This window comes from Mesocricetus auratus, unplaced genomic scaffold (genome assembly GCF_017639785.1).
Source record: "Mesocricetus auratus isolate SY011 unplaced genomic scaffold, BCM_Maur_2.0 Super-Scaffold_100037, whole genome shotgun sequence".
NCBI lineage: Eukaryota > Metazoa > Chordata > Mammalia > Rodentia > Cricetidae > Mesocricetus > Mesocricetus auratus.
The window spans coordinates 10693297-10720954 of record NW_024429215.1 but is presented as its reverse complement, the minus strand read 5'-3'; the positions used below and the strand labels follow the sequence as shown (position 1 = coordinate 10720954).

Sequence of the window (27658 nt, the reverse complement as noted above, 5' to 3'; positions counted from 1 at the left end):
CCAAAGCAATGACAACGGTGGAGTTCCATGGGGGGGGGGCGGCTGTCTCAGTTCCCCGAGCAGCGACTTCACGTTTACAGTGCATTCACTGCGTGCGGTCCTTCCCGGCCTCCATAGTCGCGACTTTCCGGGGGGGGAATCGAGCGCTTTGCCCCAAGTGCGTCCGGCCTTGACCCTAGGGTCCCGGTGTCAAATTGAGCCTCCCTCCCCGGGAACCGATGTGCAGAGCAAACAGCGTCCTTGGCGAGCAACAAGGAAGTGCTACTCACCCCGGTCCGTTATTGGGCCCGGGCGCAGCAGAGTCTTCTGGGTAATGTAGTTTTTTTCTTTTTGTTTTTAAACGTTTTGCCACTCTGTCCAACTAAACTGGGAGCGCTTCTCCCGGTTAAGTCACGCCAAGAGTGGAAGGCGCTCAAAGGTCCAAGTTTCTCCCCAATGCCGGGACAGCTAGAGGACCGAGTTTGTGGGGAAGGACCCCCCCCCAGAACAGGTGTAAGACCACCATTCTTCATCCGGGGAAATCGAGGCTTGGGAGGCAAAAGGATTTGCCCACCTTAGGTTAGCACGACTGAGTGTGGGTCCGGAGCCCAGCTGACCTCTTGATTGCTCTCGGATACTTCCTACCAGATCATTTTCTGGGCTGACGACAGAAAATGTAGCATGCCATTCTTCCTGGGGAGGATGCTGGAGGCCTCAGCTGAGCATTATCTATTCCATAATCCATCCTAGGTCTTTTGCGGCCCAAAACAGCTTCCCGGGACTTCTGGGTCACTAGATCATTGGATTTGCAGTTTCCTGACCTGTGAGGGCTGCAAGGATAGGAGGTTTAGGGGCCTCAGGGTCAGTCTGATAAGTCTGTAAAACAGAGAAGAAACTGTGTCATATAAGTAGTTGAGTCTAGGTCTCAATACTGGCATCGTACCTAAGACTGGGCACATAAGTTTGGGGGTTATGAGCCCTATGTGGTTGCCCACACTTGTGCAAGAGAATTACCGTAAACTTCATACCAGCATGGAGTACATTTGTGAGCTTCAGGCTCTCCTTCCTCGTCTGTAACCCCTTTCCTTTCTGCGATAGATAAACTAGTCTATACTCCCGGCTTCCTGCTAGGCATGGCGATGTTTGCCTGTGGTTTCAGCACTCGAGAAGAGGAGATTGAAGGATCAGTAGTCTGAACTCCTAGTCAGCCCTGCAGTTAAGTATGAGGCCAGCCTGAGCTAGGTGAGACATTGTCTCAAAAAGAGCAAAACCAACAACAGAAAAATCTTCTATGAAACAAAGGTTCTTACTTTAGGTTCTGCAAATGAATGTGATTATACGCCAGTTTCAGTGCCCAGTTTAAGTCACTTAGCATAATGGCCTTTGTTTCCTTCCATGTTGTCATTGACAAGATTTATTTTATATGGCTGAATAGTATTCCATTATATGAACATACCACATTTTATTGTCCATGAACATATAGGGGGATTCAGCTTCTTACCTATTCTGAACAGTGCTGTAACAAAACTTGGAGTACAGATATCTCTTCACCCTCTTGATTTTATTTCCTAAGATGTTTTCATTGTTGGTGGTGGTGGATTTTTAGGGGGGAGTTGTTTTGGTTTGGTTTGGTTTGGTTTGGTTGGCTTTCGGTTTTTTTGAGACAGGGTTTCTCTGTGTAACACCTCTGGCTATGCTGGAACTCCCTCTGTAGACCAGGCTGGCCTTGAACTCACAGAGATCCTCCTGTCTCTGTCACCTGAGTGCTGGGATTAAAGGCGTGTGCCACCATGTGGGGCTTTTTGCTGTTGTTGTTGTTAGGATCAAAGTCTTGCTGCATAGCTCAGTTTGGCCTAAAACACATGTTTCTCCTGTCTCTGATCTTCAGTGCTTGGATTTCAGGAATGCACCGCTAAGCCTAGTTCTATTCTTTTTTTCCTTTTCTTTTTCCTTTCTTTCTTCTTTCTTTCTTTCTTTCTTTCTTTCTTTCTTTCTTTCTTTCTTATTTTTGGTTTTGGTTTTTTGAGGCAAGGTTTCTCAGTGGCCTGTCCTGGAACTAGCTCTTGTAAACCAGGCTGGTTTCGAACTCACAGAGACCCGCCTGCCTCTGCCTCCCTAGTGCTGGGATTAAAGGCGTGCGCCACCAACGCCCGGCTGCTAGTTTTACTCTTGTTTCTTTTGGATATGTAATTGAAGTGGGAATGCTGCATTTTGCTTTGAGTTCTTTTGAGACAGGCGTTCACACTGTCGCCCTGCCTGGCCTTCCAAACTCCCGATGCAGAGGAGGCTGACCTCGAACTCACAGTTAGCCTCCTGTCAGCCTTCTCACTGTTGGGATTGTAGACTTAAAACATCATTTATTATATATTTGTGCTTTGTTACTCTTTTCATTTATGTATTTTTGGGTCTTTTACATATATACATATATTATGCGCATATTATATATCATGTAGAACATAAAATGTTCATATATGTGCACATATATTTTAATCATATGCTTTCAATATATTAACATTTTAGTCATAACAATATGTATAAATTAATAAATAAATAACTGTGTAACATGTAAGTGATAAATGTAATAAGATGTATTATGTTACTAATGCTACATATTTCATATATAGTATGTGATAGTATATAGTTTATGTATCATACATACATATATATATATATATGAGTTATAAGTAAGAAAGGAGGGTATTGGGGCCAGTGAGATGGCTCAGCAGGTTAAGGCACTTGTCACCATGCCTAACAACTTGAGTTTGATCCCTGGGACCCATTGTCATAGAAGGAGAAAACAGATTCTTAGGAAGTTGCCCTCTGCCGGCCTGTGTGCTGCGGTGTTCCTGCACACATACCCATACACGGAATAAATAAACCAATTAAATAAGAAATGAGGGAAAAAAAACGAAAAGGAAGGTGTTATATTTGACTCTATACCATCCTCCCACAGGATCATATGCGGTTTTTAAATTTCATTTGATGTATTTACGTTGCATGTATGTGTGAGTATGGGTGAATGTGTGTATGCCAAGGCCCAAGCGTCGCAGTTAGAGGACAGCCTGGAGGAGGTGGCTCTTTCCTACTGTGGGGGTCGCCAGGGATCAAACTCAGAGCTCCAGCCTTACCCGGAGTCCCTCTGCCTGCTCCCCATTATCCCACCAGGCCGCAAGATCTAAAACAGCCAACGGTGGTGATTTGGAAGGTTGTGGGACCTTTCCTCATTGTGGCCTGGCTGGTGAGGAGAAAAGTAATTAATACAGGGAGGCAAATACAGACCACGATCATGGGGGAGTATGGCACATTCCAAAGAAATTCTGATTTTCATGGCCTCCCCCCCCCCCAGTTCTAAGCAAATATTCCTCCCCAGGGTTGTCTTGACTAGAAAAGAACAAGAAACGAATGATTCCAAGGTGAGGTTTTTTTTGGGGGGGTTGGGGGGAACAGGACCTTGATCTAGCATATGGTAAATAGTTTTTTACTACAGAGCTGTATCACCAGCCCCTCCAGTGAGTTTTATTAAAACTTGAAATCCGGGGGGCTGAAGAGATGGTTCAGAGGTCAAGAGCACTTATTGCTCTTGCAGAGGACTTGGGTTCAATCCTCAGTACCTGAATTGTGGCTCACAACCATCTATAACTCCGGTTCTAGGGAATCCGGTGTCCGAGTCTGACTTCTGCAAGCACCAGGCATGCACGCGGTGTCCACACACATATGCAGCTAAGCATTCGTACGCATACAATACAAGAAGTCTAAGCAGCAACAACAGAGACCTTGGAAATCAGCTGGGGGTGGTGATACACACTTGTAATTCCAGCACTTGGTGGGCAGAGGCAGGAGAGTCAGATGTCCAAGACCATCTCTGGCTGGGTAGTAAGTTCAGTGCCGTTCTGAGCTGCATGAGACCGTATCACAAACAAAACTACAATAACAGTAGAAGCCAGCAAGGTGGCTCGGCCGGCAGATGGCTCAGTGGGTAAAGGCTCCTGCTTCCAAGGCTGTTGGTCTCGGTTCCATCCCTAGAAGCCACATTGTGGGAGGAGAGAACCAAATCCTGTAGGTTGTCCACACACGCACGCACGCACACACGCACTCATGCACCTACGCACCTACACATGAAAACAAAAAATTAGCAAAATGCAATAATAACTTTTACAAATGTGAAATCCCTCCCCCCAAAAAATCATATGTTACTCATTCTCCCATTGTTCACAGTTACCATCTGATATTGACTTTCCCATGTTTCCTTCCTTGCCTGTATTAAAAAAAATGTCCTATACTCTGGTTTCTGTCGTTGGTGCTAGTGTTGAGAGAGAGGGATTGAACCCAGGGCCTGGCACCAGCTAGACAGATACTGTGCTACTGAACTGCAGATCTCCATGTCTTTCTGTATGTTTTCAATGTGAGATGATGTCTTCCTGAGTGACTTGGTCTGGCCTTGACTTACAGCTGAGGTTACCTCAGCCAATTTTACCTTTCTTGTAAGAGTGGAAACATTTCCACTCAGGGAGGTAGAGGTAGGTGGATCCCTGAGGTCGAGGCCAGCCTGGTCTACAGAGGGAGTTTCAAGACAGCCAAGGATACACAGAAAAATCCAGCCTCAAAAAGCAAAACAGACATGGAGGGATGCTCTCTCAGCCTGGACACATGGGGGAGGACCTAGGCCCTACCCGGGATTATATGACAGACTCTGAAAATCCCTCATGGAAGGCCTTACCCTCCCTGGGGAGCAGAGGGGAGATGGAGTAGAATGGGGGAGGGAGAGGGAACTGAGAGTAACATGTATAAAAAGTTACATAAAAAAATTGCTGGGCGTTGGTGGTGCACGCCTTTAATCCCAGCACTCGGGAGGCAGAGGCAGGCAGATCTCTGAGTTCCAGGACAGCCTAGTCTACAGAGCAAGTTCCAGGAGAGGCTCCAAAACAATACAGAGAAACCCTGTCTCAAAAAATCAAAAAAATTACTATATATTTTTTTAAAAGCAAAACAGAAAGAACATTCTAGGAAAGCTGAATATCTTTAAATTATAAGATTATTGTTATTTACTTCTGAGGCAGGATCTGTGTAGCACTGGCTGAGTTGAAACTCGCTCTGTAGACCAGGCTGGCCTCCCAACTAGCCACCTGTCTCTGCCTCTATTAATCTGCTGGGATTAAAGGAATATGCAACCAATGCCGGGCCAAGTTTGGTTTATCTGAGGCAGGACTTTGCTTTATAGCTGCGGCTGCCCTGAATTCTCAATCCTCCTGCCTCTACTTCCCTCGTGCTGGCATTGAAGGTGTGCACCACCATGTCCAGCCAAAGCGAACACGTATGACCGCTGCCACCACAGACCTTGTCTAAAGTTCATCTCCAGATGCTTCCCTGAAATATTAAATTGCAGGAGTCTTTTCTTTTAGCTTGGCTTATTCATGGTTGCATGAATAAGCCTCGGGGTTCTGATTTGACTGTGTGATATTTAAAGGTTCAATTTGATTTCTACCAGAGTACTCAGTGAACTCTGCCTACAAGGGAGTGAAACAGATTTCTGTAGTCCTAGTTTTCAGAAGCCACTGCAATGTTTTTGTTATCAGTTTTGTTTGGTTTTGGTTTTTTGGTTTTTAGGGGTTTGTTTTTGGTTTTTTGAGACAGTGTCTGGCTATGGATGTTGCACCCTTCCCCCATGGGGGTCTGTTGACTGCTTGTTACTAGGAGCTTTTAGCAAAACACTTCTTGCCCCCTCCTCCCAGTAAGGCCTGCATGCAAGTTCTCTCTCTGTATGTCTCTATGTCTGTCCATCTGTGTGTATATATATAAAATCTGTGTGTGTGTTCATGTCATGGATGCCAGGTGGAGGTCAGAGGACAACCTTGGAAATCCACCCATCCTACCCATCCACCTTATTTGCGACAGGGTCTCTCATTCAGTCCTGATTGCAACCGATTAACTGGTCCATGAGCCTTCAGCAGTTCTCCTGTCTCTGCGTTGCTGCCATTACAGATGTGTCCTTGCCATGTCAGTCTTTCCTGAGTCCTGCAGATCCAAACTCAGGTCCTAACACTCACACAGCCAGGACGTTACCCACCAAGCCATCTCCACCACCCATTTTGTTATTGTCTTTGTTTACAGATAATTATTCTAAATTTAGTGTGCATTTGTGTGAGTGTATGCCCTGTGTATTCGGGTGGATGGGGAAGGCATAATAGGGCATCAGATCCCCCTGGGTCTGGGGTTGTAGGCAATTATAAGTCACCAGAAGTGAGTGCTTGGTGGCTAACTGGGGTCCTCTGGAAGAGCAGCAGGTGTTCTTAAGTGCTGAGCCGCCTCTCCAGTCCTGATAGCTTTCATTTTTAGTTTATGTATCTGTGTGTGAGCATGCTCATGTGTGTCCAGAAGAGGGCATCTCTCCTGCCCCTGTCACAATCTCTTGACTGGCAGTGGGTCCCCGATAGCCCATCTTCTTGGTGGCACCTATCGGATCAGCCACTTCCTCACTGAGGCTAGACTAATAAGTCCAATTCCCTGAGACCAGAATGGGCCCACTTCTAGCATCTTCATCTCAAATCACAGGAGTGGAAAGTTTCTCACAGAACATTTTTCTGTGATCCATTCCAGAAAAAGACCAGGGTATTGAAAGACAGGTTGGGATGTCCATGAATGTGGAGAAGAGTCTCTAGAGAGGAGTTGTATTAACACACAAGAAGACAGTCACTAATGCCCACGAGAAGATGTTTCTCCCAAGCAATGAAGGTGGTCCCTCAAGAATCAGGCTCTCAGAATTCCATCTACTTGGAAGGCATTTGAGACAGGGTTTGGATAGGAAACCTTGCACAGAAAACAATTCTCATGAGTATACAAAATCAGTTAGCCCTAGTTCGTGCCATGCTATGGGAAAGCAGTTTGAATGTAATGCCTGTGGCAAGTTACTCAGTTCAAAGCCATTCCCTGAGAGGCATCGGAGGATTCATACTAGGGAGAAATCCTTCAACTGTAATAAATGTGGAAGAACATTCAAAACGCTGTGGAGCCTGAATAAGCATCAGAAAACTCATCCAGAGAGAAAAGGCTACCAGTGTGATGAGTGTGGAAAAGTCTACGGGCAGAAGACCAGTCTCGCTCAATATCAGAAAATTCACACCAAAGACAAACCCTATAAAAGCCAGGCTTGTGTTTAAGCCTTCTCCTAGATGTCATCCTCCAGTAATCAAAGAAAATCCACACAGATGACAAAGCCTATGAGTGCATTGTATGTGGCAAGACCTTCAAACAGAACTCAGCCTTCAGTCAACAGAAAACCACAAGGAGCAGAAGCCACACAGAGGTAAAGAGTGTACAAAGTCTTTCAGGTGCAAGTCTGCCCTTATGAAACACCAGATAACATACACAAAGCAAATGCCATCGATCATGAGAAAACTCATGCCGGTGTTAAGGCTTGCCAGTGTAATCTCTGTGATGGGGCTTTTGCTCAGAAGGCAAACCATACTGAACATAAAAAAAACCACACTGGAGGAAGATCATATGAATATCATCAATGTGGGAAAGCCTTCTCATTGAAGTCAAACCTTTGAGTTTATCAGAAAATCCACAGTGGAGAAAGAGCCCATGCATGTAATGAATGTAACAAATCCTTCAGTCGATAGGAACCCATTGATTTTCATTAAAAGCTCCATACTGGGCAAAAACCTTATAAATGCTCTGAGTGTGGAAAAGCCTCTGCTGACAAGTCGTAAGTTGATGGACAACAGTAAAGAATTCACCCTAGTGAGGGACTTTGAGCATTTCAAAACTATGAGAAGAGTCATCCCAAAAACTGATCGAAAAATGGCCTACAATTTTGAGTCTATCACAGAGAACACAGAAGACTTAAACTTACAGTGACTATCCTTTGAGGATAGGTTTAACTCATCCACTCCCAGATATTTATTTTGTCTTTTTAAAATGTATGTGTGTATATGTATATGTGTCATGGGTGTCCAGGTGCCTGGAGGAGCCAAGTGATGACATCAGATCTCAAGGAGTTCCAGATGGTAGTGAGCTGCCTCAGTTGGGTGCAGGGAACCAATTTCATTGTTCTGTAAGAGCATCAAGTGTTCCTAAATGCTGAATCATCTCCCAAGCCTCCTGTTTCACTATTTCTAATTGTCCCTTCTGCCCCCCCCTGTGTGTGTGTGTGTGTGTGTGTGTGTGTGTGTGTGTGTGTGTGTGTGTGTGTGTGCCCACACGTATCCCTGATGGACATAGAAATGAGCATTGGATATCCTGGGACTGGAATCACAGAAGGTTGTGACTGCCATGTAGCTTGTTAGAATTGAACCCAAGTCACGTGGAAGAGCAGACAATGCCATGAGCTCCTGGACCATCTCCGCAGCCCCTGTTGTGCTATTTTTGAGATGAAATCTTTTTATATTGCTCAGACTGGACTGGAACTTCTGGACTCAGGGGATCTTCTTGCCTCAGCCTCCTAAGTAGCTGGGGCTTCAGGTATGCAACACCATGACTGCCAATCAGCAAATATTTATAAAGTGCCTTTTGCCTAACTGAATGTGTCTGAAACCTTCATCGAGTTTTTGTTTTCCTGGAGTTTCATTGTACTGAATAATAATCAGTGGCAGCCATTTCTTTGATAGTTCAAATCAGAAATCGTAATGTTATACAATGTTACAAATCTGTGCCAGGTTGATACTATATTTTGTTTGGAATTTTGGTTGTTGCTGTTATTAAATATCTAATTTGGAATTCCAAGTGGAATAGTAAATACTTCTCCCTCTCTCTCTTTGTGTGTTTGTCTACTGGGTATAGAACCCAGGGCCTTGCCTACAGGATTCATTTACTCTACCACAAAGCTGCATCCTACCTCAACAGTGGAAATGAAAAAAGTTGTAAAAGGAAGCAGGCAGTGGCGGTGCAGGCATTTAATCCCAGCACTGGGGAAGCAGAGACAGGCAGAATGATGTGAGTTCCAGGCCTGCCTGGTCTACAGCTCTACTTCCAAGGCAGCTAGGGCTGTTACACATAGAAACCCTCTCTTTGAAAACAAAAAAGGTTGTAAAACAAAGCTAGAAATGTGGTCCATGCTTTTAATCTCAGACTTTGAGAGCTAAATGAGAGCATCAGAAGTTCAAGGCATGGTGGGATGGTTCAGTAGGCAAAGGCACTTGCTGATGACTCCACCTACTTGAGTTTGATCCCCCACACAGGTAGAAGAGTTTGGAAATTGTCCTGTACTCCCCACTTACGACACATGGGCACACACACTCCTTTAAAGTGGTGCAAAACAGATGCCTAGTTTCAGTTCATTTGCCTTCTTCCAGAGGACCTGAGTTTGATTCTCTTCACCCATGTTGAATGGCTCCCATTTGCCTGAATCCCAGCTCAAAAGGATCTGACGCTCTCTTCTGGCCTTAAATGCACCAACACACATGCAGAAAATTATAGAACCACTGATATCAAAACCTTTTCTTGATGGCTGGGAGGAAGAGGAATGGGGAGGCATGTTTCTTTTTTGACTTTACGTCTTTGACCCTCCCCACCTCACTTGATTTTTTGAGAGAATCATTTATCTCAACTGTGTCTTGGAGGAAAAGCAATCTTCAATAGCTCCAACCTATTAGGGTTTCCTGTGGCTTTATTTTTGTTTGATTTCAGGTTGCAAAATTTGTTCACCCTAGCTGGTTCTGGATGTTTCTTCATCCATGAAGTCTCCTATGAAAGGGCCAACCTGGCAAAGCCAGGGTCACACATTCTGGAAGTTAATGTACCAAGAAGATACCATCATGAATTAGTCTTGTCTAGGACTGCTGGTAGAGACAAGGGTCTCACACTAACCCAGGTTAGCCTAGAACCTGCCTCCTGAAAGTAGGATTACAGACGTTGACTACAGCACCTGGCTAAGCCCTTCAGAAAGCCAGGCCAGGCTGGCGGTTATAATAGGTGTTTAGTAGACTGTGGAAGGTAAAGGGCTTACCACCCAAGTGAGGCCCTGAGTTATAATCCATGAGTGTAGCTGCACCCGTAGAGAAGGCTGAGTGCAGTGATGTGCCTGTGATTCCTGCAGTGAGTGCAGTGATGTGCCTGTGATTCCTGCAGTGAGTGCAGTGATGTGCCTGTGGTTCCTGCACTGGGGAAGGGAAGACAAGAGGATCCAGGAACTTGTTTGTGAACGAGTCTGGATGATTCATTGAGCTCTAGGCTCAACGAGAGACCTTGTCTCTAAAAGGAGAAGGTGGGGACAGAGGAAGATACCCAACCTCAACCCAACATCCACACGCACACAGGTGTCTCATACACATGCATACACACACATGAATGTGTAGACCCTGAAAACCGAGTGCTCAAGAAATTCTTGGAAACTGAAGGCAATGTCCTTTTCAAGTACAGCCGTTTGTCGAAGACAGTGAAATTAATTTATGTATATTAGTTATACTGTGTGGATTCACTTTGTCTACATATACATACACATGACCAAGTATGTCATAAGCTTTCCATATTTGAGGCAGGGTTGTTCTGTATAGCCCTGGCTGTCCTGAAATTCCATGTGTAGGTTGGGGTGGCCTGGAACTAAGAAGCTTTTGTCCATGTCTCCCTAATACTGGGATTAGAAGTTGAAGACACCGTACCTGTCTGTCTTTTTTTTTTTTTTTTTTTTGCTTAACATTTTTATTTCTTTGCTGTGGTGTCCTGTGGAGATCAGGGAGAAGACTGGGTGTGGGAGTGGCTTGCGTATTTCCCCATATCATCTCTGGAATCAAACTCAGATACTTGGCAGCAGGTACCTCCATCTACTGAATTGTAAGAGAACCTATTCTTTCATTGAGTATTTTTGGTGTAATTTCCTTTGGCCTACAAGAAAGTTGACAAGTTAATAAATATATTTGTATTTTTGGGAAATTGTTATTTTTAAATTTTGTTATGTTGTGTTCTTGTGAACACAAATTTAAAAATGAAGTTTGTGTGGTGAAAGTCAAGATAAAATTTCTTATTTTTTATTTAATTAAAATTTTATTTTACATTCCAACCAAGTACCCCTTCCCTACCCCTGTCCTGACTCCCAACTATCTCCCATCCTACCCCCTATCCACTCCTAGGAGGGCAAAAGGTCTCCCGTGGAGAGTCCCAAATTCTGGCATACCAAGTTGAGGCAGGACCAAGCCCCTCTCCCCTGGAATCAGGTTGGGAAAGTCATCCAACCATAGGGAATGAGAGTTCATGTACCCGGGATAAGTCCTGGTCCCATAGCCAGGGGCCCCAAAAGAGATCAAGCGACAAAACCATCACCCACACTCAGAGGGCCTCGTTTGGTCCCATGCAGCTTCCCCAGGTGTCAGTCCAGAGCTCCTGAGCAACTACTAGCTTGGGTAGGCTGTCTCTGTGGTTTTTCCCATCATGCTCTTGATTCCCCCTTGTTCATATGATGTCTCCTCCCTCTCTTCATCTGAACTCCAGGAGCCCAGCCCAGTGCATGGCTGTGGGTCACTGCGTCTGCTTCCATCAGTTACTGGATGTGGATTCTACGAGGGGAGTTAGTGTGGTCACTAATGGGGTTACAGGGCAAGGCTAGTCCAGGCATCCTCTCCACTATAGCCGGGAGTCTTAGCTGGGTCATCCTTGTGGATTCCTGGGAATTTCCCTAGCACCAGGTTTCCCTAACCATATAATGGCTCCCTCTGTCATGGTATCTCTTTCATTGCTCTCCCTCTCTGTCCCTCCCCAACTTGGCCATCTATATCATTCACGTTCCCAGCCCCCATATCCCCCCTTCTACTCCTTTCCCAGTTTACACAGGAGATTTGTCTTTAGCAGACACGGTTTCTCTATAGATTTGATGCCTGTTCTGGAACTAGACAGGCTTTATTTGTACAAGCAAGATATCACTACATGTCCCCCTTTTTTGTCTAAAAATGTTATAACTATTATAAGGAAAACTATACACAATAAGTATATAGAATATATACAGGCAATAAGTACATCAACAATGTCTAGTGCATTAGCATTTGACAAATTCAGAGAAGGTACATTGTTACCTATTCTTTCTTTCCTTTTTGTGTTTGTGGGGGGGTAGTTTTTGGGACAGGGTTTCTCTGTGACTTTGGAGGCTGTTCTGGAATTAGCGTTTTTAGACTAGGCTAGCCTCGACCCTAGGACTAAATGTGTGTGTCACCACTGCCAAATATGTAATACTAAGCTTTAGGTATGTTGTCTTACTTGGTTTATACCAAGTGGTCATCTTAAGTTGGTGTTGAAATTATATGGAATCTATTTAACCTTAGTAAAGATGGATACCAGACACATGGTCTTTTTGTTCTGATGAGGCATCAGCTAAGACAAAGACAAACTATGTGGATGCTGTTCTTACATACACATACATACATATATGCATACACACACATACACACATACACACATACATATACATACATAAACATACATACATACACACATATACATACACATATACATACAGACTTGAGTGTGTGTGTGTGTTTTATAATCTATGTTGTAGCAGACCTAACTGGTTTAAACAAGTTCTGAATCATATCTCTCTCTCTCTCTCTCTCTCTCTCTCTCTCTCTCTCTCTCTCTCTCTCTCTCTCTCTCTCTGTCTGTCTCTCTCTGTCTCTGTCTCTGTCTTTCTGTGTGTGTGTGTGTATATATATAATGGTGAAGTAAATTAAAATTGCCTATGTATAGATTTAACTATCAGCCTTCCATTACTAGTTTTAAGCAAAATTTTTGTAACAGATTTTACAGATTATTTTGGATGTTTGAGACAGGGTTTTTCTGTGTAACAGTTCTGGTTGTCCTGGAACTCACTTTGTAGACCAGGGTGGCCTTGAACTCCCTGATATCTGCCTGCCTCTGCCTTCAAAGTCCTGGGATTAAAGGCATGAGCCACCAACAACCAGCCTTAGATTTTTAAAATTCTTTTATATTTAAATTCGAAACAACCTTGTTTGACATGTCAATTCCAGTTCCCTTTCCCTCCCCTCCTCCCCTGCCCCCCCAACAACCCCTTATCCCATCCATTTTCTGCTCCCCAGGGAGGGTGAGGTCTTCCATGGGGGAGCTTCAAAATCTGTCATATCATTGGATCAGGGCCTAGACCCTCTCTGGCGTGTCTAGGCTGAGAGGGTATCCCTCTATGTATAATAGGCTTCCAAAGTCCATTTGTATACTAGAGATAAATATTGATCCACTGCTAGAGGCCTCATTGATTTCCCAGATCTCCAAACTGACATCCACATTCAGGGGGTCTGGATCAGTCCTATGCTGGTTTTCCAGCTGTCATTCTGGGGTCCATGAGCTCCACCTTGTTCAGGTCACCTGTTTCTGTGTGTTTCTCCAGCCTGGTTGTGACCCCTGTGCTCATCACTCCTCCCTCTCTGCAACTGGATTCCAGGAGTTCGATTCAGTGTTTAGCTGTGGTGTCTGCTTCTGATTCCATCAGCTACTGGATGAAGGCTCTAGGATGGCTTTTAAGGTAGTCATCAATCTCATTATAGGGGAAGGGCATTTAAGGTAGACTCTACTATAGCTTAGATTCTTAGTTGGGGTCATCCTTGCAGATCCCTGGACATTTCCCTACTGCCAGATTTCTCTTTAAATCTATAATGCCCCCCTCTATTATGATATCTCCTTTCTTGCTCTCCTCTATTCTTCCCCTGACTCAATCTTCCTGCTCACTCATGTCTTCCTCTCCCCTCCTCTTCTCCCTCAGAATGGTGTCCTTTCGTTCTATCCATTTGTCTGCGAATTTCAAGGTTCCATTGTTTTTTTTTCCCACTGAGTAGTACTCCATTGTATAAATGTACCACATTTTCTTTACCTTTCTTCAGTTGAGAACTATCTAGGTTGCTTCCAGGATCTGGCTATTAGAAATAATGCTGCTATGAACATAGTTGAACAGATGTCTTTGTAGTAATGTGCAACTTTTGGGTATATTCCTAAGAGTGGAATTGCTGGATCTTGTGGCAGATTGATTCCCATTTTTCTGAGGAACCGTCAGACTGATTACCATAGTGGTTGTAAGAGTTTGCACTCCCATCAGCAGTGGAGGAGTGTTCCCCTATCTCCACATCCTCTCCAGCATAAACTGTCATTGGTGGTTTTGATATTAGCCATTCTGACAGGAGCAAGAGGGTATCTCAGAGTTGTTTTGATTTGCATTTCCCTGATGGCTAAAGATGTTGAGCACTTTTTAATGTGTCTTTCAGCCATTTTAGACTCCTCTATTGAGAATGCTTTATTTAGTTCTGTACCCCACTTCTTAATAGGATTATTTGGTGTTTTGGTGACCAGCTTCTTGGGTTCTTCGAATATTTTGGAAATCAGCCCTCTGTCAGATGTGGTGTTGGTGAATATCTTTTCCCATTCTGTGGGCTCCCTTTTTGTCTTGCTGACTGTGTCCTTTGCCTTTCTGAAGCTTCTCAGTTTCAGGAGGTCCCATTTTGTCGATCTCAGTTTCTGTGCTACTGGTTTTACGTTCAGGAAGTGGTCTCATGTACCAATTCGTTCAAGGATACTTCTGACTTTCTCTTGTAAGAGGTTCAGTGTGGCTAATTTATGTTGAGGTCTTTGATCCATTTGGACTTGAGTTTTGTGCATGACAATATATATGGATCTATCTGCAGTCTTCTTCATGCCAGCATCCAGTTATTCCAGCACCATTTGTTGAAGATGCTTTCTTTTTTCCATTGTATAATTTTAGTGTTTTTGTCAAAAATTATGTGTTCCTAGGTGGGTGAGTCCATATCAGGGTTTTCAATTTGATTCCATTGGTCTACCTGTCTATTTTTGTGCCAATACAAAGCTGTTTTCAGGACTATAGCTCTATAATAGAGCTTTAAGTCAGGGATGGAGATGCCCCCAGAAGTTCCTTTATTGTACAGGGTTGTTTTGGCTGTCCTGGAAATTTTGTTTTTTCATTTACAGTTGAGTATTGTTGCTTTAAAGTCTGTGAACAATTGTGCTGGGATTTGATGGAGATTGCATTGAATCTGTAGATTGCTTTTGATAAGATTGCCATTTTTACTATATTGATCTTACTTATCCAAGAGCATGAGAGATCTTTCCATTTTCTGGTATCTTCTGTAATTTTGTTATTTAAAGATTCATAGTTCTTGTCATACACGTCTTTCACATGTTTGGTTAGCATTACCCCAATATATTTTATATTGTTTGTTGATATTGAAAAGGGTGATATTCTCTGATTTCCTTCTCAGCCCATTGATCGTCTGATTTTTTCATTAATCTTGTATCCTGTCACTTTGCTGAAGGTGTTTATCAGCTGTAGAATTTTTCAGGTCTTTTATGTAAACTATCATAACATGGTTAAGTAGCCTTAAATGAATTGGTACAGGAGACTGCTTCCTTAACAGACTCTGTGATCCACAATTAATACATGGGACTTCCTGAAACTGAGAAGCTTCAGTAAGGCAAAGGACACAGTCAACAAGAAAAAACGGCAGCCACAGAATGGCAAAGGATATTCACCAACCCCATATCTGACAGAGGGCTGATTTCCAAAATATTCGAAGAACCCAAGAAGCTGGTCACCAAAACACCAAATAATCCAATTAAAAAGTGGGGCACAGAACTAAATAGAGAATTCTCAATAGAGTAGTCTAAAATGACTGAACAACACTTAAGAAAGTGCTCAACATCCTTAGCCATCAGGGAAATGCAAATCAAAACAACTTTGAGATACCATCTTAGACCTGTCAGTGTGATGCCAAGTTCATGAGACCCCAAAAGAGGCTACCAAGGAGCCGACTCCCTGATGCAAATGCATAAGGTTAAGTGTTAAGTTATAAGCCTCGGCAGGGACCCTGTGCAGCAAACTGGCACAGCAGCTGCAGGAAAAGGGTGCCTGGCCTCAATTGCAAGGGGTTTTTAAAGGAAAAAAATCACAAGCAGGGTGGTACGTGCCCTGTCTGTTCAGGATTGGGTAAGAGTAGGTGACATTTGCATTCATTGACTGGGGGCTATAGGGGAATTTCAAAATTGACTAACAGTTGCCCACAAGGACAGTTGTGGCAAGAAGATGTTATTTACCCCAATTAGTCATTGCCTGACCACTCAGATGGGATCACTTTGTCCAGGGTGGGCACAGTTTGGGTGCTCCCTGGAACTGTTCATGGTTCCTTGGCTGGAGCTCAAACAGCCTTGTGCCACAGAGGGAACTTCTCAGGGTGGCTCTTTCTGAGGATGGAGTTATCTCCATCCTCTCCAGTTTACCTTACTCTTATACAGTCAGAGTGGCTAAAATAAGAAACACCAATGACAGTTTATGCTGGAGAGGATGTGGAGAAAGGGGAACACTCCTACATTGCTGGTGGGAATGCAAACTTGTACAGCCACTTTGGAAATAAGTGTGGTAGCTTGTAAGGAATCAGTCTACCGAATGATCCAGCAATTCCACTCTTAGGCATATACCCAAAAGAAGCACATTCATACCACTAGGACATCTGTGCAACCATGTTCATAGCAGCATTATTTGTAGTAGCCAGAACCTGGAAGCAACCTAGATGGCCCTCAACTGAACAATGGTAAAGAAAATGTGGTATATTTACACAATGGAGTACTACTCAGTGGAAAACAACAATAAAATCTTGAAATTCACAAGCAAAAGGAGGGAACTAGAAGAAACCATCCTGAATGAGGTAACCCAGACTCAGTAAGACAAACATGGTATGCACTCACTCATATATGGATATTAGACATAGAGCAAAGGATTATCAGCCTACAATCTACACCTCCAGAGAAGCTAGGAAACAAAGAGGATCCTATGAGAGACATACATGGTCCCTTGGAGAAGGCGAAAGAAACAAGAGCTCCTGAGCAAATTGTGATCATGTTGTAGTGGGGCAGGAGCAGTGGGAGGTAGGAGAAAGAGAAGGGGAGAAGAGGAGGAGGTTGGAGAACCTGAGGGGTCAGGAAGATTGAGTCGGGGGAAGAATAGAGGAGAGCCAGAAAGGATATACCTTAATAGAGGGAGCCATTATAGGTTTAAAGAGAAATCTGGCACTTCGGAGATCTCCAGGGATCCACAAGGATGACCCCAACTAAGAATCCAAGCAATAGCGGAAAGGCTACCTTAAAAGTCCTTCCCTATAATGATATTGATGACTATCTTGTTTGCCATCATAGAACCTTCATCTAACAGCTGATGGAAGACAGCTAAGCACTGAGCCAAACTCCTGGAATCTAGTTGTAGAAGGGAAGTAGTGATGAGCAAAGGGGTTAAGACTAAGCTGGGGGAACCCACAGAAATAGCTGACCAGAGCAAGTGGGAACTCATGGACCCCAGTCCGACAGCATAGGACTGAAGCAGGTCCCCCTGAACGTGGGTGTCAGTTGGGGGGCTTGGGCAGGCTATGGGGCCTCTGGCAGTGAAACCAGTATTTATCCCTAGTGCACAAATGGACTTTTGGAGCCCATTACCTATGAAGTAATACTCTCTCAGCCTAGATACAAGGGTGAGGGCCAAGGTCCTGCCCCAAGTCATGTAACAGATTTTGATGATCCCCCATGGAAGACCTCACCTTACCTGGGGAGTAGATGGGGGTGGGATGGGAAGTCAGTGGGGGTCATGGAAGAATGGGAGGGAGATGGAACTGGGATTGATATGTAAAATAAGATTGTTTCTAATTTAAATAAAAATATAAAAAACCATATACAATGATAACAAATGTCAAGTATATTACAGGAGAAGGAAAGGTAAAAACATATACAAATTGAGACTTACAATCCTACAAACACTAAGGGAACAAGGATACCAGCCCAGACTACTATATCCAGCAAAGCTTTCAATTACCATAGATGAAGAAAACAAAATATTCCATGACAAAGCCAGATTTAAACAATACATATCCATGAATCCAGCTCTACAGAAAGTGCTAGAAGGAAAACCTAGATCCAAGGAAGATAACTATACTCACAAAGACACAGGCAATATATAATCCCACTTTACAAAACACCAAAAGAAAAAGGGAGGAGAAACTACACAAAATAACGTCACTAATAATAAATCAAACACAAACAAGAATCAATCAATGGTCATTAATATCCCTCAATGTCAACGGCCTCGACTTGCCTATAAAAAGACACAGACTAGCAGAATGGATACAAAGACAGAACCCTTCCTTCTGCTGCATACAAGAAACACATCTCAACATCAAAGACAGACGTTATCTCAGAGTAAAGGGTTGGGAAAAGATCTTCCAATCAAACGGTCCCAAGAAACAAGCGGGCGTAGCAATCCTAATATCTAACAAATTAGACTTCAAATTAAAATCAATCAAAAGAGATGAAGAAGGACACTTCATATTCATCAAAGGAAAAGTACATCAAGATGAAGTCTCGATTTTAAACATCTACGCCCCAAATACAAAGGCACCTACATTCGTGAAAGAAACACTACTGAAGCTCAAATTGCACATAAAATCTCACACACGAATAGTAGGAGACTTCAACACTCCGCTCTCACCGCTAGACGGGACCTCCAGACAGAAACAAAGAAACAAAAGAACTAATAGAAGTTATGACCCAACTGGGTTTAACAGACATCTATAGAACATTCCACCCAAATACAAAGGGATATACCTTCTTCTTGGTGCCACATGGAACCTTCTCTAAAATTGACCACATAATAGGAAACATAGCAAACCTTCACAGATACAAAAAATGGAATAACCCCCTGTATCTATTCAGACAACCATGCATTAAAATTAGAATTCAACCACAACACAAATCACAGAAACCCTACAAACACATGGAAATTGAACAATGCACAATTGCACCATCCCTGGGTAAAGGAAGAAATAAAAAAAGAAATTAAAGACTTTCTGGAATTCAATGAGAATGAATACACAACATATGCAAACTTATGGGGCACTTTGAAAGCAGTGCTGAGAGGAGAGTTCATAGCACTAAGTGCCCACATGAAGAAACTGGAGAACAGTCATACTAGAGAATTAATAACACAGCTGAATGTTCTAGAACAAAAAGAAGCAAACTCACCCAGGAGGAGCAGATGCCAGGAAATAATCAAATTGAGGGCTGAAATCAATCAAGTAGAAACCAGAAAAACACTGAGAAGAACCAATGAAACAAAGAGTTGGTTCTTTGAGAAAATCAACAAAATAGACAAACCTCTGTCCAAACTAACCAAAAGAAAAAGAGAGAGAGAGTGCATGCTAATTAACAAAATCAAGAATGAAAAAGGGAAGATAACAATGGACTCTGAGGAAAGCCAGAGAACCATCAGGGCATACTTTGAAAATCTGTACTCCACAAAATTTGAAAATTTAAAGAAAATGGACAATTTCCTGGATAGATATCACTTGCCAAAACTAAATCAAGAACAGATAAACAACCTAAACAGACCTATAACCCCTAATGAAATAGAAGTAGTCATCCTCTCCCAAACAAAAAAAGCCCAGGCCCAGATGGCTTCAGTGCAGAATTCTACCAGAAATTCAAAGAAGAGCTAATTCCAATACTCCTCAAAGTACTCCACACAATAGAAGCAGGAGGCTCACTGCCAAACTCTTTTTACGAGGCTACAATTATCTTGATACCCAAGCCACACAAAGACACAACTAAGAAAGAGAACTATAGACCAATTTCCCTCATGAACATCGATGCAAAAATACTCAATAAAATACTCACAAACCGGATTCAAGAACACTTCAGAAAAATCATCCACCATGATCAAGTAGGCTTCATCCCAGGAATGCAGGGATGGTTCAGCATTAGAAAATCTATCAATGTAATCCACCATATAAACAAACTGTGAAAGAAAAGCCACATGATCATCTCACTAGATGCTGAAAACGCCTTTGACAAAATCCAATACCCTTTCATGATAAATGTCCTAAAGAGATCAGGGATAACAGGAACATAACTAAACCTAATAAAAGCAATATACAGTAAACCAACAGCTAACATTAAACTAAATGCAGAGAAACTCAAAGCAATTCCTCTAAAATCAGGAACAAGACAAGGCTGTCCACTTTCTCCATATCTCTTCAATATTGTACATGAAGTTCTAGCTACAGCAATAAGACAACAAAAGGAGATAAAGGGGATACAAATAGGAAAAGAAGTCAAACTTTCACTATTTGCAGATGATATGATAGTTTACATAAGTGACCCTAAAAACTCCATAAGGGAACTCCTAGAGCTGATAAACACCTTCAGCAATGTGGCAGGATACAAGGTAAACTCAAAAAAATCAGTGGCCCTATTATATACAGATGATGAAGTGACTGAGAAAGAAATCAGAGAAACATCACCCTTTACAATAGCCATAAACAGCATCAAATATCTGGGGATAATGTTAACCAAGGAAGTGAAAGACCTGTATATCAAGAACTTTGAGTCTTTAAAGAAAGAAATCAAAGAGGATACCAGATAATGGAAAGATCTCCCATGCTCTTGGATTGGTAGGATCAACATAATAAAATTGGCAATCTTGCCAAAAGCAGTCTACAGATTCAATGCAATCCCTATCAAAATTTCATCACAATTCTTCAAGGACCTGGAAAGAACAATAATCAACTTTATATGGAAAAACAAAAGGCCCAGGATAGCCAAAACATCCCTATACAATAAAGGAACTTCAGGAGGCATCACCATACCTGACTTCAAGCTCTATTATAGAGCTATAGTCCTGAAAACAGCTTGGTATTGGCACAAAAATAGGCAGGTAGACCAATGGAACCGAATTGAAAACCCTAATTTTAACTCACACACCTATGAACACTTGATTTTTGACAAAGAAGCTAAAACTATACAATGGAAAAAAGAAAGCATCTTCAACAAATGGTGCTGGCATAACTGGATACTGGGATGCAGAAGACTGCAGATAGATCCATGTTTATCGCCTTGTACAAAACTTAAGTCCAAATGGATCAAAGACCTCAACATAAATCCAGCCACACTGAAACTTTTAGAAGAGAAAGTGGGAGATACTCTTCAACGAGTTGTACAGGAGACCACTTCCTGAACATAACACCAGTGGCACAAACACAGAGATCGACAATTAACAAATGGGACCTCCTGAAACTGAGAAGCTTCTGTAAGGCAAAGGACACAGTCAACAAGACAAAAGGCAGTCCACAGAATGGGAAAAGATATTCACTAACCCCACATCTGACAGAGGGCTAATCTCCAAAATTTAAGAAGCAAGTCTCCAAAACACCAAAGGATCCAATTAAAAGGTGGGGTACAGAACTAAATAGAGAATTCTCAATAGAGGAGGCTAAAATGGCCAAGAGACACTTAAGAAAGTGCTCAACATCCTTAGCTATCAGGGAAATGCAAATCAAAACAACTCTGAGATACCATCTTACTCCTGTCAGAATGGCTAAAATCAAAAACACTGAAGACAATTTATGCTGGAGAGGATGTGGAAGAGAGGGGAACACTCCTCCATTGCTGGTGGGAGTGCCAATTCATACAGCCACTTTGGAAAGCAGTATGGAGATTCCTCAGGAAAATGGGAATCAATCTACCACAAGACCCAGCAATTCCACTCTTAGGCATATATCCAAATGAGGCAAATTCATACAACAAGGGCATCTGCTCCACTATGTTCATAGCAGCATTATTTGTAAGAGCCACAACCTCGAAGCAACCTAGATGCCCCTCAACTGAAGAGTGGATAGAGAAAATGTGGTATATTTACACAATGGAGTGTTACTCAGCAGAAAAAAATGAAATCTTGAAATTCGCAGGTAAATGGATGGCACTAGAAGAAACCATCCTGAGTGAGGTAACCCAGTCACAAAAAGACAAACATGGTATGTACTCAACTCATACATGAATTTTAGACATGGATCAGGATAGTGCCAGTCTGCACTTCCACTGACAGAGAGTCTGGGAAACAACAAAGAACCTAAAAGATATGCATAGTACCCAAGAGAAGAGGAATGAGGAAAGATCCTCTGAAGAGATGGGGAACACGGCGAGGGGTGTGGGGGAGTGGGAGCTGGGAAGAAGAGAGGGGGAGAAGAGGAAGAGAGAGTAGGTCATGGGGGAACAGGAAGGTTGAGTGGGAGGGGTAGAATAGGGGGAAGAGGGAATCATAGGTTAGAAGATAGATCAGCCACCAGTGTGACCTCTAGTGATCTAAAGGGATGACACCAACTGGCAAGCTAAGCAATAGTGGAGAGACCACCTCGAATGCCCATTCCTGATAATGAACTTGATGTCTATAACCATCTGTGAGCCTTCATCCTGTGACTGATGGAAGCAGAGGCAAACACAGTTAAACACTGAACTGAACCCAAGGAACCCAGTGACAGAGGGAGGAGCGATGAGTAAATTGGCAAAGAATGGGCTGGCAAAACCAGCAGAGACAGCTGATCTGAACATGGGAGAGCTCTTGGACCCCAGCCTGTCAGTGGGGAGGCCAGCATGGGACTGATCCGGACCCCCAAATGTGAGTGTCAGTGAGGAGGCCTGGGCAACCTATTGGGCCCTGAGCAGTGGATCAGTGTTTATCCCTCGAATACTAACAGACATCGTGTGCCCATAGCACAAAGAGGGATGGTCTCTCAGCCTGGACTCTTAGGGGAGTGCTTGAATCCTACCCTGTGTGAAATGACAGACTCTAGATATCCCCATATGTGGAAGGAATTGGCAATAGGGTGGGAGGCTGGGGGGGGATGGGGGTGCGGGAGGAGGGGAGGGAGAGGGAACTGGGATTGACATGTAAAACAAGCTATTTAAAATTAAAATAAAAAATTAAAAAAGACTTACAATCAGCAAGAACAACATTGAGCAATAGACACATTCTACATGTCCAGTCCCAGGGTAATGGCATATAATAGAGATTACTCTGATAGCTATTCTAACCTGCAAAGTTGAAGTCTTGTACCTAGTGTTTGTACCTATCTAAGATAATAGAGAACATTAGCTGTGACAGTCTAGTCTTCAACCTCATCAAAGACCTGAGAAGGAAAATAATATTACTCGGGTAGGCAGGGAAGTGCAAGCATTTGAATTCCTAAAAATGCAAGCGAAGACAGAAACAGCAGGCTACCTGGACAGCCACCCAAGGTCTCACAAAAACATCAGGGCAGTCAACTTTGGCTAAGGCCTAGATTATCAGACAGAGCATCTCAGAAGCAGGGAAATTTAAACACTGTCTTCCCCTGACGTGGCAAGGTTCAGCAGTCTCTTTAAGTTTTTCTCCGGCTAGCCCAGTTAGGACAGTGTGCTCAAAGTCAGTGGTTGAGGTAGGGGCAGTTCTTTGCCCAAGAGGTCAGTAGCCAAGAAGAGAAATAACCCCAGATGGAGTGTCATCAGTGCCCAATATACTCTCTGGAATAGCTTGGTGCTGTCTGGAGCAATTATGTCTCATATCAACAGAGTTCTCAACTATTAAAACATTTCTATTAATCTATGTATTACCTGAGGCTGTTAAGTGTGTTATGTTTTGTTTGTTTTTTTGAGACAGGGTTTCTCTGTGTAATAACCCTGAGTGTCCTGGAACTCGCTTTCTGAGCTAGGCTGGCCTCAAACTCAGAGATTCACCGGCCTCTGCCTCCTGAGTGCTGGGATCAAAGGTGTGTGCTACCACCACCTGACCCGGATGTGGTGTGTTTTGTCTTTCAAACATCTCGTCTCTATCTCGTGGCTACGCTTTACCCATGTTCACCTTTTCCTGTTTGTGTTTTTTGTTTTCCTCGTAGCTGTTGTCCATGGAGTGAGAATGACTGGACTGATCTGGGAATGGAAGCTCAGAGGTGAAGGGAGTCACCCAATGCTGCTCAGCTGTGGAGTGGTAGTTTCGGGAGCTTGCACGGAGGCTGTAGGAGTCTGACTTCAGACCGAGGACTCGTGAAGCACTCCGTATGGGCAGGAAACTGGCTGGACCGGCGGAGTTCAAGAACTCACGTTCTTAGCGTCATTGGTATTGGTTCTATTGTCATAACAATTGTTTTGTCATAATTGTGTTACCCGAGACAGAACCTCTCTCATAACCCATAGTTTGTGTTCGTTGCTTGTTGCTTTCTAAGAGCTCCGCACCGATGCATTATGCTCTGTCTGAGCTTGGCTTCCTATTGCCATGATAGGATACCCCGACAAAAGCATTTGAAGGAAGCAGTTTATTTGGCTCACGATTCTAGGTCTGTCCCGAACAGGGAAGTCACTGAAGCAGGAGTTTGAGAGAACCAGTTAAGTGTGTTCGTGGTTGGACAAAGAGAGGAATAGATGCATGCATGCCCGAGCTCCTCTCATCTCTCTCGTTTGTTCCTGAGGCAGGGTCTCACCAGGTAGCCCTGGCTGGCCCGGAACTCCCAAAGACCCGTCTGTCTCTGATTCATGAAGTGCTAGGATTTAAAGGTGTGAGCTGTCACAAGCAGAACTTATTTTTTATTTATTTGAAAGTTGCATTTATTCATTTATGTCTGTGTTGGTTTGCGTTTGCAAATGAGGAGGCAACTTTTGGGAGTTGAGTGCTTGCCTTTTGGTTTGTAAGGTCCCAGGGGATAGATGAAGTTGTAAAGTTTGGCCCCAAGTGCCTTTTCATGGTGAGCCAAGTCAGTGACTCCGCTCTCTCCCTTTGCACAGTCTAAGGTACAAACCCAAGCGATGGTGTGAATCACTTTGAGGTTGGGTGTTTCCACCTTAACATAATCAAGATGATCTCCTAGAGACATGCCCACAGGTCACCCTGATCTAGACAGTCCCTTCTGGAGACTCTCTTTCCAGGCGATTGTGGACTGTGTCAAGCTGTCAGGTAAGTCTAGCTATTACATGCCCCAAAAGCGTCGTTCTCCCTCGAATCTCAGGAAACAGCATGACCTTCAGGACGTGCTGCCTAGTTTGGGCCTTAACCTGTCTGTATCCTTTGAGCAAAACACACCTGGCATCCTCCTGAGCAGCTCAAGGCCAACACTAATATGTTTAGTGACTTTTCAGGTGACTTTCATCTTTGAGGATATGGCTGTAATTTTTACCCAAGAGGAGTTGGGGCGGCTACCTCCAGCTCTGAGTGCCCTGTATCAGGAGGTGTCTCTTGTAGCCCAGGCTGGCCTTGAACTCATCATATAGCTGAGGAGGACGTTTAGTTCCTTTTATCCTGTTCCCATTCCCAAAGTGCTAGGATGACACTGTGTGTCTGTGTGTATACACACATAGAGCCCAGAAAACAACTTGTAGGAATCACTCCTTCCCGCCGCATGGATCCTGGGAGTCAGGTTAAGGCTTGGTGGCAAGTACCTTTACCTGCCTTATTTATTTTTATTTTGGAGGTTCTTTTCTGTTTGTTTTGAGACAGGGTCACTATGTAGACCAGGCAGGCCTTGAACTCAAAGATCTACTTGTCTCTGCTTCTGAGCTCAGGAATTAAAGGAATGTGTCCCTACACCCAGTATGGATTTTTTTTTGCTTTTGTTTTTATTTTTTAAGACAATGTCTTACTTTACATCCTAAGCTGGCTTAGTACTTAGTGTGTAACCCAGCTTGGCCTCAGACTTGTAGCCATTCTTCTATTTTCCTCGGCCTCCCTAGTGCCAGCTGTCTTAGGGTTTCTCTTGCGGTGATGAAACACCACGACCAAAAGCAAGCTGAGGAGGAAAGGGCTTATTTGGCTTGTGATTCTGTCGTTGTCCTTGGCTTACACTTCTGCCCAGGATGAAATGACAGACTTTAGAGACCCCCCAAGGAGGGTCTCACCCTTCCTGGGGAATGATGCGGGGATTGGGTGGGAGCCTGGGGGGCTGGTGGAGGGACAAGGGAGCAGGGGTGGGAGAGGGAGCTGGGATTGACATGTGAAACATTCACGTTTCTAATTTAAATAAAAACATACTGGGAAAGAATATATATCCACGTGTCCATATTTCTCTCCTTGAAGGGTATCATGGTCCCAAACCAGAGCTGATGTGTCAACTAGAGAATGGGCAGGAGCTGTGAGGTGATGAGAGACCTTTCCCCAAAGATTATCAGTGCAGGTAAGGGAAGTGGGCAAGCCTGGCGACATCTTTAGGTCTGCCTCTTTTTGTCTCTGTCTCTGTCTCTGTCTCTGTCTCTGTGTCTCTCTCTCTCCCCTCTCCCTTCTCTTCCCCTGCCTCTTCCTCTCCCTCCCTCTCTTACCTTGTCTCTCTTTCCTTCCTTTTTTATCTGTGTGTATGTGTACACGTGTACCACAGTGTGCATTTGGAAGTCCGAGGACCCCTCGTGGGAGCTGGGAATTGGTTCTCTTTCCACTGTGTAGACTCTGCTTCTTAAACTCTGTGTGTTTCAGCCTTGCCTGCAAGCGCCTTACCCACTGAATCCTCTCCTGAGCCCTCCGTTTGCTTCCTTTCACAGTGGGGATTGACTAGAAAGTGACATGTCCAAAGTAAGCTTTTCTTGTGATGCAGAGGCAGGTGGTCTCCATGAGCTCATGGCCAGCCTGGTCTACATAGCCAGTTCCCTGCCGTCCAAGGCTACACAGTGGGACCCTGTCTCAAAACATAACAAAAATATAAGCTTTACCACTGGTGTTGTGTGGGTCACTGTGCAGAGCTTGTATTGTAAGAGATTTACTCATGGGCATGTGAAAGAACAGACTGAGCTCAACCTCAGAAAAGCAAGAGCAGACTGTTGGTCGGAGGTTGCTGCCCCCAAGCTCTGTGGAGAAGGTTTTGTGCGGGGTCTGACAACCCTTAGTTTTTGTAGCAGAGAGTAGAGGGGGAGAAAGGCCATAAACTGCTTTTTGCTGTTGTTGTTTTTTTTTTAACCTCAGGATAAAAGATAAAGCAGATTTCCTGTGAATATGCAATGAAGGTTATCTCTTTTCTGGAATTTCATAGCGGGTAGGTTTCTTGAATCATTGGATATGTTTATGGCCCTGAGTTTTTGTTTGTTTGTGTTATTTTGATTTCTTTTTTAGTTTTTAAGAAATTAAACCTATTTAATTAACATTAATTGCCAACCACAGCTCTGTCTTCCTTCTCTGCTTCTGTGTGAGCCCCCTCCTGCTCATCATTCTCATCTACCCACTTCCTCCTGCACTCTTCCTCTGTGTCCCTTCAGAAAGGGGCAGGCCTCCCATGGGCTACAACAAGGCATGGCAAGTCAAGTTGAGGCAGGACCAAGCTCCTCTTCCTGAATCAAGGCTGGGCAAGGTAATTCAGCATGAGGAACAGGTTTCCAAAAGCCAGCTAATCACTAGGGACAGGTCATGATCTCATTGCTAGAAGTCTAACAAAGAGACCAAGCTATACAACTGTCACACACACATGCAGAGGGCCTAGGTCAGTGTCATGTAGGCTCCCTAGCTTTTGGTCCAGAGTCCCTGTGCTTTCAGCTCTCTCTGTGGGTTCCTCTGTCATGATCTTGGCCCTTCCCCTGCTCATACAATCCCTCCTTCCTTTCTTCAGGAGGACTCCTGGAGATCTGCCCAGTGTTTGACTGTGGATCTCTGCATCTGCTTCCATCAGTTACTGGATAAAAGCTCTCTGACAACAATTAGTACAGTCTCCACTCCAATCATGGTAGATGGCCAGTTCAGGTAGTCTCTCCACTGTTGCCAGGAGTCTTAGCAGAGATCACGCTTGTGGATTCATGGGAGTTTCCCTGACACCACGTTTCTCCCTGATAGCTGAGAGGCCAGCCTGTGACTGATCCAGACCCCCTAAATTTGAGTGTCAGTGAGGAGGCCTCAGCAATCTATGGGGCCTCAGGTAGTAGATCAGAATTTATC

General features: G+C 43.7%; 1 long non-coding RNA gene across 1 annotated transcript; it reads left to right on the top strand.

The window, feature by feature from the left end:
* Positions 1-149: 149 nt before the first annotated feature.
* Positions 150-27658, top strand: LOC121135364. The gene is made up of 6 exons (XR_005872509.1): positions 150-310; positions 23658-24709; positions 25826-25922; positions 26699-26768; positions 26894-27080; positions 27336-27658. It is a non-coding gene; the product is annotated as an uncharacterized LOC121135364 (long non-coding RNA).